The sequence below is a fragment of the Schistocerca gregaria genome, chromosome 5, assembly GCF_023897955.1.
Source record: "Schistocerca gregaria isolate iqSchGreg1 chromosome 5, iqSchGreg1.2, whole genome shotgun sequence".
NCBI classification, from domain to species: Eukaryota; Metazoa; Arthropoda; class Insecta; order Orthoptera; family Acrididae; genus Schistocerca; species Schistocerca gregaria.
In genome coordinates, this window is record NC_064924.1 from 356343503 (window position 1) to 356358339 (window position 14837).

Consider the following 14837-nt stretch of genomic DNA (forward strand, 5'->3'; position numbering starts at 1 on the left):
GAAAGGCCAATGAAATCCGGAATATATAGAGCTGTATAGAGGGCACCGGTAGATATACAATAAGGAGAGATGGTGCTGTGGACTTCCGCTGTACTTAACAGCTGAGATACAGGGGAGGAACTGGAAAAAGAACTCCAAGCTATTGGATTTCAAACTGAATCTGTGCATCAATTCAAATCGTGCGACGAGAAGCCAGTTTAACGCCGGCTGGGCCAAGCAGTGAACCCATTTATGATACCAAACATTTAATGGTTAAGAAAATCCAAACTGAAACTTAGTGGCCAAAGGAAGGACCACCATAATACAAACGCCGTCAGCGTTACTTTCATACAGCGAATTATTCCAACTAACTAGCGGGATGTATGAAATGTACTGGACACCACTCCCCTAAGGGCTGCAAGAATGTAAAGACCCAGAAACCTAAATGCGTCAGTTGTGAAGTCGAATAGACCGTCACATGTAAAGGATGTCCCACTTTCCAGCAAGCACTTGGGATATACATGGCGCAAGGCCAGTCAGGGCGATTACGAAATCAACAACGAGCCACTACTTCTGCTCAAGCACAGCTCAACAACGCCAGGGAATTCCCCACACTGCTGATGAGAACGACATCTACTGCACGCGCAACTGCCGCAACACGCATCCAACAACCGACAGGCTCGCATTCTTCTACTCACGCCGTCTCCGACTTCTCAGACCTCCAGCAGATATTCTGATACGTCACGGGTTTCCTGGCAATATCCCGACAGACGAAAATCCTCACCATCATTCAAGGAACATTTCAACAGTTCAAAGGTGCACCAGACATTCTTCCCAAACCACTCACCTTCCTGAAGGTGCTATGAAACTTTTTACCCGTGCAAACGGAACGTAAACAATGAAGAAGAGATGACATCACAATCTGTACGTACAATGCCAGTGGAGTGTTACCTATTAAACTAGAACTAGAGGATCTTATCACGATATTCAAGATCGATGTACTTTTTTCTCTCGAAAGCACACCTCCGGCCCAACCAACAATTCAAGCTTATAACCATGACTGGATATCGGGCGGTACTAATGGTCGTGGTGGCAGTACTGTTATCTTTCTCCGACCTTCGGTCTCGCACACACCTACAGTCTTCACGATACTAACACCGCAGCAGGAAACGACGGTGACAATATAAAATAATGGACTTAACTGCAAAGGTCATCAGTCCCTAAGCTTACACTACTTAACCTAAATTATCCTAAGGACAAACACACACACACCCATGCCCCTGGGAGGACTCGAACCTCCACTGGGATCAGCTGCACAGTTCATCACTGCTGCGCCCTAGACCGCTCGGCTAATCCCACGCCGCGGTGACAATATCTAACAATCACGGCAACATCACCTTCGTTGATGATCATATTATGGGTATATCTAAATTTTAAGCATTTCTCGTCAAACTCCCGGGCAAAAAGAACCCGATGAGAAACAGGCTCCATGCGCTGGAGGAACTCCTGGATGCCTTAAACATGGTTCAGACGACACGACACATACTGCCTCAAATACACCCCAGCAACCCGATGTTCTAAAGATAGCAATGCTCAGAAACTGTCGAATCGAGCTACGGCTGAAGACTATAAATGCCTTGACTTAGCACCGTCATCCAGTGATTGGCAAACTAATCAAACCACTGCATCATGTACTTCCACCAGCAAGAATGTTGCCAATTAGGACCACAACAAGGAATTTATCGACAATAATGTCTGCCTTACTTTGAACGTAACTACCACTGACCTATTTAGGAGTCGATTGCTACGCTCACTATGGAGATAAAGCAGGTCTTTCTGCAAGCATCCGCAACTATCGAAATTCACATTAGTCACCACGATTAATTCTAGAGCTTACTACAAGAATTGAAGGCTCTTGAAAACAGAATTCGCAATCGATAGAAAGTTGGCAGAATACGTATTAAAGACGATAACTGAAACACCCGTCAAGAGAACTACATTATCGTGCAATGGAAACCATACGTGTTCATCACGAATATTTTCAATATTTGTTTCAAACTGTGCTCCCTCCCGGTAGCTTGGAAAATAGCTCGACTTGTATCGATTCCAGAGCCAGGGAAGGACATCATCCTACCGACAAAACATTGGCCCATTAGTTTATTACCTACTTCGTGAAAGTTCCAAGAAAGGATAATCTTAAAAGGACTTCGACAACCCGTCGCCATGCAGGACGTAATTACACCAGATAAATTCACCTTTCAACTAAAGTTATCGGCAGAACTTCAACTGATTCGCTTTACGGAATATGTAGTATACAACATGATTCGTTCAATTCACTACTGACCAAGATTGTTGACAGTTTCCTCCATGAACAGTGCTTGTATGTGAAGAAAAACGGACAACGCTCCAGCACGCTACAATTAAAATTAATCTTAGCCCAAGGGTTTGTCGTCTAGTCAATGCTTTTTACATTGTACGTGTCACTCACGTTATTAACGAGCAGTCGACATATCACCACAGCGATATGGCGTCTACAGAGGGAGCTGAACGTCACAGAAAAATGGGCAATGGCACATCATGTAAAACGCAGAGAAGACCAGTGCTAATCTCTCCTGGCCTTCGTGACAGCCTGGATATATACAACTCTCCAGGGCTGATTACGTCCGATATTTGAGAGTTATAAATGATAAAAAATTACTCTTCAAGGAACATGTCAATGCTAAAAAGGCTGCAACATTGCTCCTGATTTACTACTTATACCCGCTCCTCACTAGCTCTCATGTACTTGTCAGAACGAAGACTCCTCTTCAAGTTGTACTGCTGCTCCCCCTGGGGCAAGAGAAACAACACAAACAACAAACACCTACAAGTGTTGCAGAATCTCTGTGTCAGAAAGGCAACACATTAGTTCCTGGACCTCTGGCAGAAAACCCTCCATCTGGAGTACGTAGGATGGATCTGTTGGTCCACAACGTTGGCACCGGATTCGGGTGCTAAGGGCTCCAACGACTCTCCTCAATAACAAAAGAAAAGTGTGGAAACCGTCATCACAGAAGAGCTCATGGACTGAAAGCCCGCAGTCCTTCTCACGAGTAAATAAAGAGCATAATACCCATCTACCTTTCCATCGAGGAAGTTAAGCCTCTCAATGTTAGCATTCATCTTACAACTAATATTTAAAAATGCTGGGGCTGATTTATGAGTTAGCGTCAAGCGACAGTTCCTTTTATGTTCGAATAATCGCTTGTTGAATCGTACTCGTGTAAATTTTGAAAACATGACTGGAAAATAACAGCGGTATGATAGAGAATTAAAATATTAATCAGTCTTGATTGTAAGGATTTATTAAAAATTAATAACCACACGTCAATATGGTGATCACTTCAGATCATGTCCCGTCAGATGGCGAACAGAGACGAAGTCTGGACCACTGATAAGTGTCCGGGGACACAAGTAGTGTCCGACACTTAATGCTCCACCCGCAGGGAGGAATTCATGCCCTCTTGGTAGCCTTCGTTATATATTCGTCCTGGAACTCTCTCTCTTTGGCTGTGGAGCTCCTTCCAGCTTTTTGTTGGGGTGACCATTTTTCTTAAACGACTGTCATAAGTAATAGAGATTTTCGTGTAAATAAACGGGCTCACATATTTTAGGAGCACTATCACTATGTTTTTAACTATAGTTATTTTAAGACTTGGTTATAATTTCTCATGGATGTTGCGATCAGAGTGTGTTGCTTTCCAGTACACTTCGTGACCCCGATTTCAGTTCACCCGTGTGATTACAGATATACACAGAAAACTGAGTTGTCGACTGCCCTCTTTCTCCCCGCGAAGCGAACCTTTGGTTTGTTACTAATGCGAGTAACATTAACTTGGGAGACATCCCACTCATCTTCCTCTTGGGTCCATGCTCCAAAGGACGCCATACAGACAGCGGTACAAATTAACTTCTGTTATATCGGCTGACTGAAGTGCTCTTAGTGCAGTTAAGAACAAGCATACAGTGAAATCATGCACGGAAGCATCAATACTCACTTATCCGAACGTTTAAGGGCATTTGTTATGGTATCTTCGGTCTTATCTTCATGGTCCTGCGCCATTGGCTGGTTTTGGTTTGAAATCGGCGAGAGAAAGAGCGAGCAGCGAACGCTTAGACACTGGGCAACGAACGTGTTTGTCGCAGCCAGTGTGTAAGGAGTATACTGAGCTGGCGTCCGTTGAGGGCCACACGTGGAGGCTCGCTGGCTTACCGGGCCGAGTTACAGCGCTGGCGTTGGTTGGCCGCCTTATGCTGGAGGACGGGCAGTTGTGCACGACTCGACGGCCATTGCTAACACAACCCGAAGTATCCGTCTGCTGTGATCACCTGCACATGTAAAGCTGTAACTCAGGACTTTGACTGTTTCCAGCCACAACAGCTCTCTGGCACTGAAGCCTGCTCGCAGCTATCCTTGGCAGTTTTGAATGTTTGAAATCAATTAGCAGTTAAGTTCGCTGGTTATCTGTTTTGCGTCTGGCTCGTAGCTTTGGTGATCTGGTACTGGCTCAACCTTTCAGCGTTAGTGCTAAGTCACTTTTCTAAATTTGAGTTCCAAGCTGTCATCGGTTATCAAACCACGGTCTGTACCCTGCCTCAAGTAAGAGGAATGTTTATCACAAGCTAGCCTATTCTAATTTGACCTGTCACCGGAACTTTGTTTTAATCACTGAGCCGTATGTTTATTATTCCACATTGGTTCGAAGAATCTTTAAATTTTCTCTACTGTCTAAAAGTTACTTGTGTATATTTATAATTATTCCCACTAATAGTTTTAAAACGTTTGTAAGGAAGTTATCATTTGATTATAAGCACAGAAATTCAAAATAATTCCCTCCTTACTTGCTGAGATCTATATATATTTATAAATGTGTATATATTTACAGGCTGCTTAAGTGCAGGTAAATTCTTGTGGGGCGCTCCTTATGTATATGCAGGTTATGGTGTGTCGCTTGCTTATTTGTTCATCTGCGTGGTTAATCATCCTTGTTATGATCCTCACAGAAACTAACTATTGATACGTGGATATTGTAGAGTTCAACTGTAATTTGGTTTGAAGCTGTTTTGGCTCTGCGTGTACTTGGGGATCCTATTTGGACTTTGTTGTCCCACGCTGGCAGATTCGTTGCGTGGGTGTGGTCTAGTGGTTATGCCAGATAGTGTGGCACCCGTCCTCGTGCGTTAGCTGTTGGCTGAACTCTTGTGGACGCGCCATTAACAGCAGCAATATTAAGTTATGCTACTCGCTTGTATTGCTTTTTTATTGTAGTCTTAAGGTTTTGTTTGAATAATAATTGCTGTTGCTACTGTAATTTTGTTGTTTTGGTTTTAGTTGCGTGACCAATTTTAGGTTTTCACTCTGACGTATGCCGTTGTAGAGCTGGCCTGGTATAGGAGGATCCGATTAACAGCCAACGTTTGTCTAGTTACCATTTCGTGTATACATTCGTTTTACTTTCTCTAATTCAAACCTTTGCTTGATTTGTTTTATCTCTATTTAATTCATGCCATTGTTAAAATAGGAGTTTAATTACAGTTGTATATTGAATGTACTTATATTAATTTAAAAATTGTGTTAATAGGACGCCATATTAAATCATTCTCAATTAAACAATCCTGGTGAATCTTCCACGATTCCTGCTTCTCATGCACAACCATTGCTGGTTCCAAGTAAGGCGTTATTTCCTTGGTTCAAATGGCTCTGACCTTTATGGGACTTAACATCTATGGTCATCAGTCCCTTAGAACTTAGAACTACTTAAACCTAACTAACCTAAGGACATCACACAACACCCAGTCATCACGGGGCAGAGAAAATCCTTGACCCCGCCGGGAATCGAACCCGGGAACCCTGGCGTGGGAAGCGAGAACGCTACCGCACGACCACGAGCTGCGGACGTTATTTACTATTGATGTCTATTTGTTTTGATATGCATGTCTTCGCTGGCCTTGCGGTTGGGGTTCGCAGGGCATTGTCTTGCAAAGTTCACTTGTGTTAAAGTACCGCTGCAGTACCTGGTCGACTACATCATCTTCGCCGTTTGTGGTAAATTGTTCCTGTGTATAGGTCATTGAAAACAGTAAATATAGACCTTATTGGGTAGTTAAATCAGCAGTACTTTGTTGGTGGTCCAAATGTGTTTCGTGGACTTAGAATGCAGCTCACCTGTGATGTTTCACCTGTCTGTGGAGGCAGTACATGGTTGACATCGGCCTTTGTATGGGGGAGTCATGCAGATTATAGTGGCCTTGAAGCTTTCCCTGATACAAGTATTCTTGCTTGGAAGACTTGGGGTATAACAGAGAGTGCAGGATTACTACTCAGGTTCCGTTATGATACATTGGTTCCAGATAATCCATTCGTTCTGTCAACAAGAAGAAAGTAGAGGCGTGGTTGTGCTTCTGGGAGCTTAGCTGAGAAAGAGAAATTAACATAAGTTAACCATTACAGTTTAGACGTCTATGGTGCCACTTGATATTATTTCATTTAAAATTGTCATTTTTTGCCAATTTTCTACCCTTGCTTGCGCTGTTTCCTGTGTCTTGTGTGTAATGGCATTCAGTGGCGCGAGCGATGTCGGGATGATTAGGAAGGAAGGGCTGAAATATGGGTTAAGAATAAGAGGACAGTGAAGAAGGTGATATTAACGAATTGTGTGTATAGTTGAGGACGACCCTGGCTCTTCCCGTCCAGCTCTCAATGGTACGCTATGTGATCAAAGGTATCCGTACACCCGGCAGAAAATGACTAACAAGTTCGCTTCGCCCTCCATCGGTAATGCTGGAATTCAGTATGGTGTTGGCCCACCTTTAGCCTTGATGACAGCTTCCACTCTAGCAGGCATACGTTCAGTCAGGTACTGCAAGGTTTCTTGGGGAATGGCAGCCCATTCTTGACTGAGTGCTGCACTGAAAAGATATACAGATGTTGGTCGGTGATGCCTGGCACGAAGTCAACATTAAAAAACATCGCAAAGGTATGCTATAGGATTCAGGTCAGGACTATGAGCAAGCCAGTCCATTACACGGATGTTATTATCATGTAACCACTCGGCCACAGGACGATCGTGCTGAGAGATTCAGTCACCATCCAGGAATTGCTCTTCAACAGTGGGAAGCAAGAAGGTGCTTCAAACATCAAGGTAGGCCTGCACTGTGAGAGTGCCACGCAAAACAACCAGGGGTGCCAGCCCCCTCCATGAAAGACACGACAACACCATAATACATATGCCACCGAATTTTAACTGTTGGCATTACACACGCTGGCAGATGATGTTCACTGGGCATTCGCCACTCCCACACCCTGCCATTGGATCGCCACATTGTGGGCCGTGGTTCTTCACTCTACACAATGGTTCTCCACCGCTCAGTCGTCCAATGTTGACGCTAAGTACACGAACCGAGGCGTCGTTTGGCATTTACATTCGTGATATGTGGCTTATAAGCAGCGGCTCGACCATAAAAACCAAGTTTTCTCACCTCCCGCCTACCTCTCATAGTACTTGTAGTGGATCTTGATGCACTTTGGAATTCTTGTGTGGTGGTTTGGATACATGTCTGCCTATTACACATTACGAACCTCTTCAACATTCGGTGGTCTCTGCCGGTTAACAGACGAGGTCGTCCTGTACACTTTTGTGCTATACGTGTCCCTTCACGTTCCCACTTCACTGTCACACCGGAAACAGTGGACCTATGGATGTTTAGGACTGTGGAAATCTCGAATACAGACGTATGCAGCAAGTGACACCCAATCACCTGACTCTTTCGACGTCTGCGAATTCCACCGAGGGTCCCATTTTGCTCTCCCACGATTAACTACTGATGTCGCTAATATGGAGTACGTGGCAGTAGGTGGCAGCACAACGCACCTAATATGAAGAACGTATCTTTTTTGGGGGTGTCCGGATATTTTGTTCACATAGTGTATACGTCGAACAGGGAGGACCCACCATTGCGTCGTGTGCCAGCTCTTTAACGGAAATATGAGTACTGAGTTTCTTTCAAGAGGGTCTTCTATCCCCACTTCAGATATATCGCGAGCAAGCGCACATCTCATTTCGGTTAGATAGAGTAGAATACCTTAACTTAGTTGTCCACAATGCAGCTAATGAAGGAGAGGTTGTTGAGTCAGTGTTTGCTTTAATAATTGTACAAAGAAGGTTGGGGTCTGTCAACTGGAAAAGAAGGCCGCGTTGCGTTAATGGAGAGGCGCAGGTGGGGGAAACAGTGCAATAAATTTTGACTGATACCGCGCAACGTTCAGACAGAGGTTTCCAAAGTTTTGCTAAGTTACGCAACCCATTTTTAAGTTTGCTTCGAGACGTGGAGTCGTTTGCCATTTATTCTGTGTAGTATGTTGTAAAATTACTGTGGTTTTCGTTTGATTTGGAGAAACAGGTTGGGATTCTTAAATCTCCTTGGCTGGTAGTGTTACAACTCAGTTACCCACTAAGTGAAGGTTCGCTGGTCCAGTTTGTCAGTGACGCCTCGGAGCAAGAGAGTGTTATAGGTAAACTGAGGTCCACCATCCTACAGAGATGGTTATCCCGTCGAATTAGGAATGAGTTGATTAATGAACATTTCTTCTGTGTCTAGCAGGAAAGGTAGCTTCTTTCATATTACATTTTTGAAGTGGGTACAGCAGCAAAAGCCTTGAAGTAACTTCATACGAAGCCGAGATACAGGGTGCCCGAAAAGACTTTCCCTGATTACATAAATTGATAACTCAGGCTAGAAGTAAGATACAAATATGAAACTTGTGTCGAATTGTTTACAACTATCAAAGTTTTTTTTTCTGTTTTAGTCCTGTTCAGGTCTTGTTGCCCAATGACAGTACACGTCGATATGACTTTGCGGTCGAGATCCTATCACGTATTGAGGACGATGATGATTATCTCTGACGAATTCCCTTTTCCGACGGAGCGACCTGTTTTGTCAGTGGAGTAGTGAATCGCCATAATGTGTGCATTTGGGTTTCACAACCGCCTGGCGAGGTCATAGAGTGCACCAGAGGCAGTCCAAAAGTGAATGTTTGGTGCGCGCTATTGCACGATCGAATTATCCTGCCATTGTTCTTCCCTGAGGCTACCATCTCATCTGCAGTGTATCTGGACATTTTGCAACTGTATGCGGCTCCTCAGCTGCTTCAGTATCACCCCGATGTCTTGTTTTAGCAAGACGGTGCACCACCTCATTGGGGTTAGCACGTCCGTGCCAATCTCGATATGACCTCTCCTCGGTGATGGATTGGTCGTGATGGGCCAACGGTATGGCATCCACGCTCTCCTGACATAACCCCATTAGACTTTTTTATGGGGTTATGTCAAGAACGAGGTCTACCGAACGCGTGTACCAGATCATGAAACCCTGCGGCAACGGATAACCACAGTCGTTGAATCGATCCCTCCAGTGATGTTGGCTAATGTGTGGACGGAAATTGAATATCGCCTAGGTTTGCTACGTGCTACCAATGGTGCTCATGTGGAAGTTCACTGATGTGTGAAAAAAACTTTGACAGTTTGTAAACATTTAGACACCAGCTTCCAATTTGTATCTTATTTCTAGCCTTAGTTATCAATTTATGTAGTCAGGAAAAGACGTTTCGGGCACCCTGTATTTCAGTCCATTTTTCACGGGATAAATTCAGAAAATCTATCGCATTTTTGTTAAAGAGTGGACACTCCACATTTACAGAAGTAGAATCGTTATTTTCCGACCCTATTGGCGTTGCACAATCCAATGCAAGGCCCCGGTATAGTGGTCATGTTAAGCAAGATGGATGTGGATTAAATCCGAAGCTGCTGCCAGTATCGCTAATCAGTCCAGCAGACATTTGTGTTGTGAGTGGACCGGGCACTTCACTCGGCAGTGCAACTGCCGGTCGAGCGCCGCGCCACAAGTTGACACCGTAGTAGAGTAAACCAGAGTGGTCGAAATCAGTCACGATTCAAGTTCTCTAACGCTATAAATAAAGCAATAATAGCTCATTAGGACTTTAGCTAAGAGAAATGGACATTTTTCAAAAGGGCAGTCTCAGAACTTGGGAAGAAAAACTTAGGTACAAAGAAGTTAACTTCGATGAAACCATAGGTAACAGAAGAAATACTTTAGTTGACGATGATAGAGGAATTCAGAAATACTGCAATACAAGTGGCTGAGGAATGAAATAAATAGGAAGTGCAGGGAAGCTACGACAAGGTTACTGCATGGCTAATGTGAAGAAATCAAAAAAGATGTGAACGTCGGAAGGACTGACTCAACATACAGGAAAGTCAAGACAACCTTCAGAGAGAAACTTCTGGCCAGATTATTCATTCTGGGAACCTTCGGTGAAGTTAAAAGCAAGGGTGGTAACATTAAGAGTGCAACGGAAATTCCACTACTACATGCAAAGCAGAGAGTGAATAGGTGGAAAGACTGTATTGAAGGCCTCTCTGAAGAGGAAATTTGTCTGATGTGACACAAGGAGAAACAGGAGTCGATTTAGAGGAGATAGGGGATCTAGTATTAAAATCAGAATTTAAGAGAGTATTGAAGGACTTAAAAACAAGTAAGGCAGAAGGGATGGATAACATTCCATCAGAATTCAGAATTTCTAAAATCATTTGGGGGATGTGGCAACAAAATGGCTTGTGACGTTGGTGTGTAGAATGTTTGGCGACATACCATCTGACTTTCGGAAAAATACTTTCCGAAGACTGAAAGAGCTGACCAGTGCGGGAACTATCGGACAATCAGCTTAATACCTCAGGCATCCAAGTGTGCTCGCAAGAATAATATATAGGAGAGTGGGTAACAAAATTAAGGATGTGTTTGACAATCAGTTTAGCTTTAGGAAAGGTAAAGGCACCAGAGGCAGTTATGACATCATGGTCGATAATGGAGGAAGACTAAACAGAAACAAAGACACGTTCATAGGATTTGTCGGCTTGACAAAAGCGTTTGTCCATGTAAAGGGGAGGGAGAGACGAGTTATAAACAACATGTACAAGATACAAGAGGGAATAAGAAGATTGGACGACCAAGCAAGATGTGCTCGAATTAAAAAGGGTGGATGACAGTGATATAATGTGTCACCCCTACTGTTCAATCTGAACATCGAAGAAGCAATGATGGAAATGAAAGAAATTTTCGGGAGTGGAATTAAAGTTCAAGGTGAAAGGATATCAACGATACGATTTACTGATGACATCGTTATCCTGAGCGAAAGTCAGAAAGAATTCTATGATATGATGCATAGAATGAACAAAAGCCTTGCCCCAGTTGTAAAACCGGTTCCCGTCAGGTGACCGAAGTTACGAGCTGTCGGTCTGGGCCAGCACTTGGATGGGTGACCATCCGGTCAGCCGAGAGCCGTTGGCAAGCGGGGTGCACTCAGCCCTTGTGTGGCAAGCTAAGGAACTACCTGATTGAGAAGTAGCGGCTCCGGTGTCGGAAATTGACCTACACCTGGGAGTGCGGTGTGGTGACCACATGCCCCTCAGTATCAGCATTCAGTGACGCCTATGGTCTGAGGATGACACGGTGACCGCTCGGTACCGTTGGACCCTCACGGCCTGTTCGGGAGGAGTTTAGTTTTTAGATGTATGGACTGAACAATCTAACGAGTGCAGGATATGAACTGAGAGAAAATCGAATAAATACGAAAGTAATGAGAAGTACCTGAAATGAGAACAGCGAGAAATTCATCATCACGATTGATGGTCACCAAGTAGAGGAAGTTAAGGAATTCTGTGTCCTAGGCATGAAAATAGCCAATGGCGGGCAGAGCAAGGAGGAAATCAAAAGTAGACTAGCAATGGCAAAAAGGGCATTCCTGGCCAAGAGAAGTCAGCTAGGTTCAAACATAGATCTTAATTTGAAGAAGAAATTTATGTATGTCTGGAGCACAGCATTGTGTGGTTGTGAAACACGAACTGTGGGACAAACGGAACAGAAAAGAATCGAAGCATTTGAAATGTGGTGCTACAGACGAATGTGGAAAATTAGGTGGACTGTTAATGTAAGGAATGAGGAGTTTCTATGCAGAGTCGAAGAGGAGTGGAATATGTGAGAAACACTAACAAGGAGAAGGGATAGGGTGATAGGACCTGTTAAGGCTTCAGGGAGTAACTTCCATGGTACTTGAGGGTGCTATAGAGGGCTAAAATTGTAGAGGAAGACAGAGATTCCAATACATTCAGCAAATAACTGAAGATGTAAGTTGCAAGTGCTTCTCTGAGATGAGGAGGTCGGCACAGGAGAGGAAGTCGTGAAAAAGAAAAAGAAAAATACTCCACACTTGTAATCACCTCAGTGCTGCTAGTACTCGAATCTTACTATTTGGAAACACCCATATCAACCATGAACCCATTAGCGGGCTAGTGGAATCGGGAAGCTCTTAGTCTCTACTGAGGTATGACTGGTACACTTGACATCGGCTTATTTGTAAGTTTGTGAGGTTGCACCCGACCTCTGTAGGGTATCGCTCTGCCATTCGTCAACAACGGGCTATTGTCGGTGCTTTGTCAGTCAATTGTGGTAGTGGAAAATTTTCTTGGCGACTTTGGATCACTGTGACTAAGTATTTGAGTCTTGAATTAGTTCTGGGCTGTGACTTTATGGAAGAAACTGGGCTAGTATTTGATTATCGCCAAAGATCGTTTTATTTCAAGTTCGCGCTCGCATTTGATGTGGTTTTTTGTCATTGGAAGAGTGACTGAGGTGTGCATTTGGCAGCCATTAGTTACGGTGAGATTAATTTGCAGCATCTGTTGGAGGCGATGGCACAACAGAGTATTAAAACCATTTCCTCACGTGCTGACTAATAAACGTGGGATGTCTGATAAGGTGGAATACCGTATTACACTTAGCGATTATTTTCCTGTAGAAAGAGATTTCAAGATTGCAGCCGGTCGTCGTAAACTTCATTCCACATCTCCGAAATTTGCTCGAGACGGAGACGCCAGAAGATTTCGGTAGCTGCGGCCAGCGTCAATACCGACGGCAGGTGAGAATTACAGTTCCACCAGCGAGGGCGCTGCCCCTGGGCGGTGTGGTCCTTCTGTCTTCGCGACTTTAACGCACGCGCGGCAGTACCATCGGCGCACTATAGAAGACGGAGCAGAGAAAGTCTTCGTCTCCCATATCCTGATGTTCCTCAAACCCGACAAACCGCTATCCGCTGTCTCCTCCTACCGTCCTATCAGCCTTACCTCGGTCCTCAGCAAGGTGCTGGAATCCATCCTTACCCGACGCATCCACCACCATTTCCGCCAGCACCGCCTCCTTCCCGCTACCCAGTGTGGCTTTCGACCGTCCTTCTCCACTGATGACCTTCTCCTTCAACTTATTCATCTCCTCTCCGAACAGCTCTCGTCGCTCCGCCATCTTCCTCTCCCATGACCTTGAGCGTTTTTACGACCGTGTATGGCATTCCAGTCTCCTCTTCAAGCTCCAAATCTTCGCCCTTCCTGTAATTTAAGTCCGTTTGATCGGGTCCTTTCTTTCCCACCGTCCTTTCTCTATCACCATCCATAACACGGATTCCTACACCTTCTACCCCTCCGCCGGTGTGCCCCAAGATTCCGTCCTCACCCCTCTTCCGACTTTCTGTACACAGCAGACATACTGCTGCCTACACCTCCCGTCCACCTTCTCCAGTACGCTGGACACCGTCTTCCTTGCCCTCGCCCCCACCCTCAGCGCTCCCAACAACTTCTCCAATCCCATCTTGACCGGTTCACCACTTTGTGCAACCAGTGGTTGCTCAAGGTCAATCCTTCTAAGACCCAGGCGATCATTGTAAGCAAAACCACCCCTTCCTTCCGTCTCCTCCATTTCGATATCACCATTTATGGTCGTCTTATCACCTGCACCCACACTCTTAAGTACCTTGGCGTCACCCTTAACCGCCGCCTCTCCTGGAACCCTCATCTCTGGACAATCCAAGCCAAGGTACACGCCCGACTCCGTCTCTTCAAGCTCCTTTCTGGCCGCACATGGGGTCTCGACCCCTCCACCATCCTCTCCACACCTATAAATCCCTCATCTGCCCTATCCTCTGCTACACCAACCCTGCCTGGATCTCTGCCCCTCCTACCTTTTACAAATCCCTTCAAATCCTAGAATGACATGCTCTCAGCCTCGCCTATCGCATCGGTCTCTCCCCCCCTCCCCCCCCCCCCCCTCTGCGGATCCTGTATGATCTTATTCCGTTCCTGCACCTCCTTCTTTTCCTCGAATGGGTACAGATCCTCAACATCTCCCGCAAACTTGATCCCCCTCACCTGCTTGTCTCTCCCCCGTCTGCTGCCACACCTGTATTCCCACGTCCCACCTGCTCTCCATCTCTCCGCTCTCCATACCCTCCCCCAAGGTGGCTTCCACCACCTCCCCCTCCCTGATGCTGCCCTGCTCCCCTCCATCTGCCCCTCCTATTAACTCTGATTCTCCCTATCCCCTCCCTGTGTTTCCTTAGGGCACCCTATCTCCCTTCTCTCCCTCCTCCCTTCCTCCATCCCTCCTCCCACCGGGCTTCCCCTACCCCTGTACCTTCTTTCCTCCCCCTCTCATCTGCACTCCCACTGGCATCTACACTCTCCCCTCTTCGTCCTCCCCCACTTTTTCTCCTTTTGGCAAGTCCCTGGACTCGCACACGTCAAGTCAACACACGCAGCGGAGATCATCGCTATCGGTTCTGTGTGTGTGCCGTCCTGTTCGTGCATCAGTGTTTTCACCACACCACGCTCCATCGTTCACGTGTGTTACCTCAGTCACCGGTGTTTGTGTACAGTGCTGACCGTTATTTTATTTTTTACTACACCTGTGAACGGTTC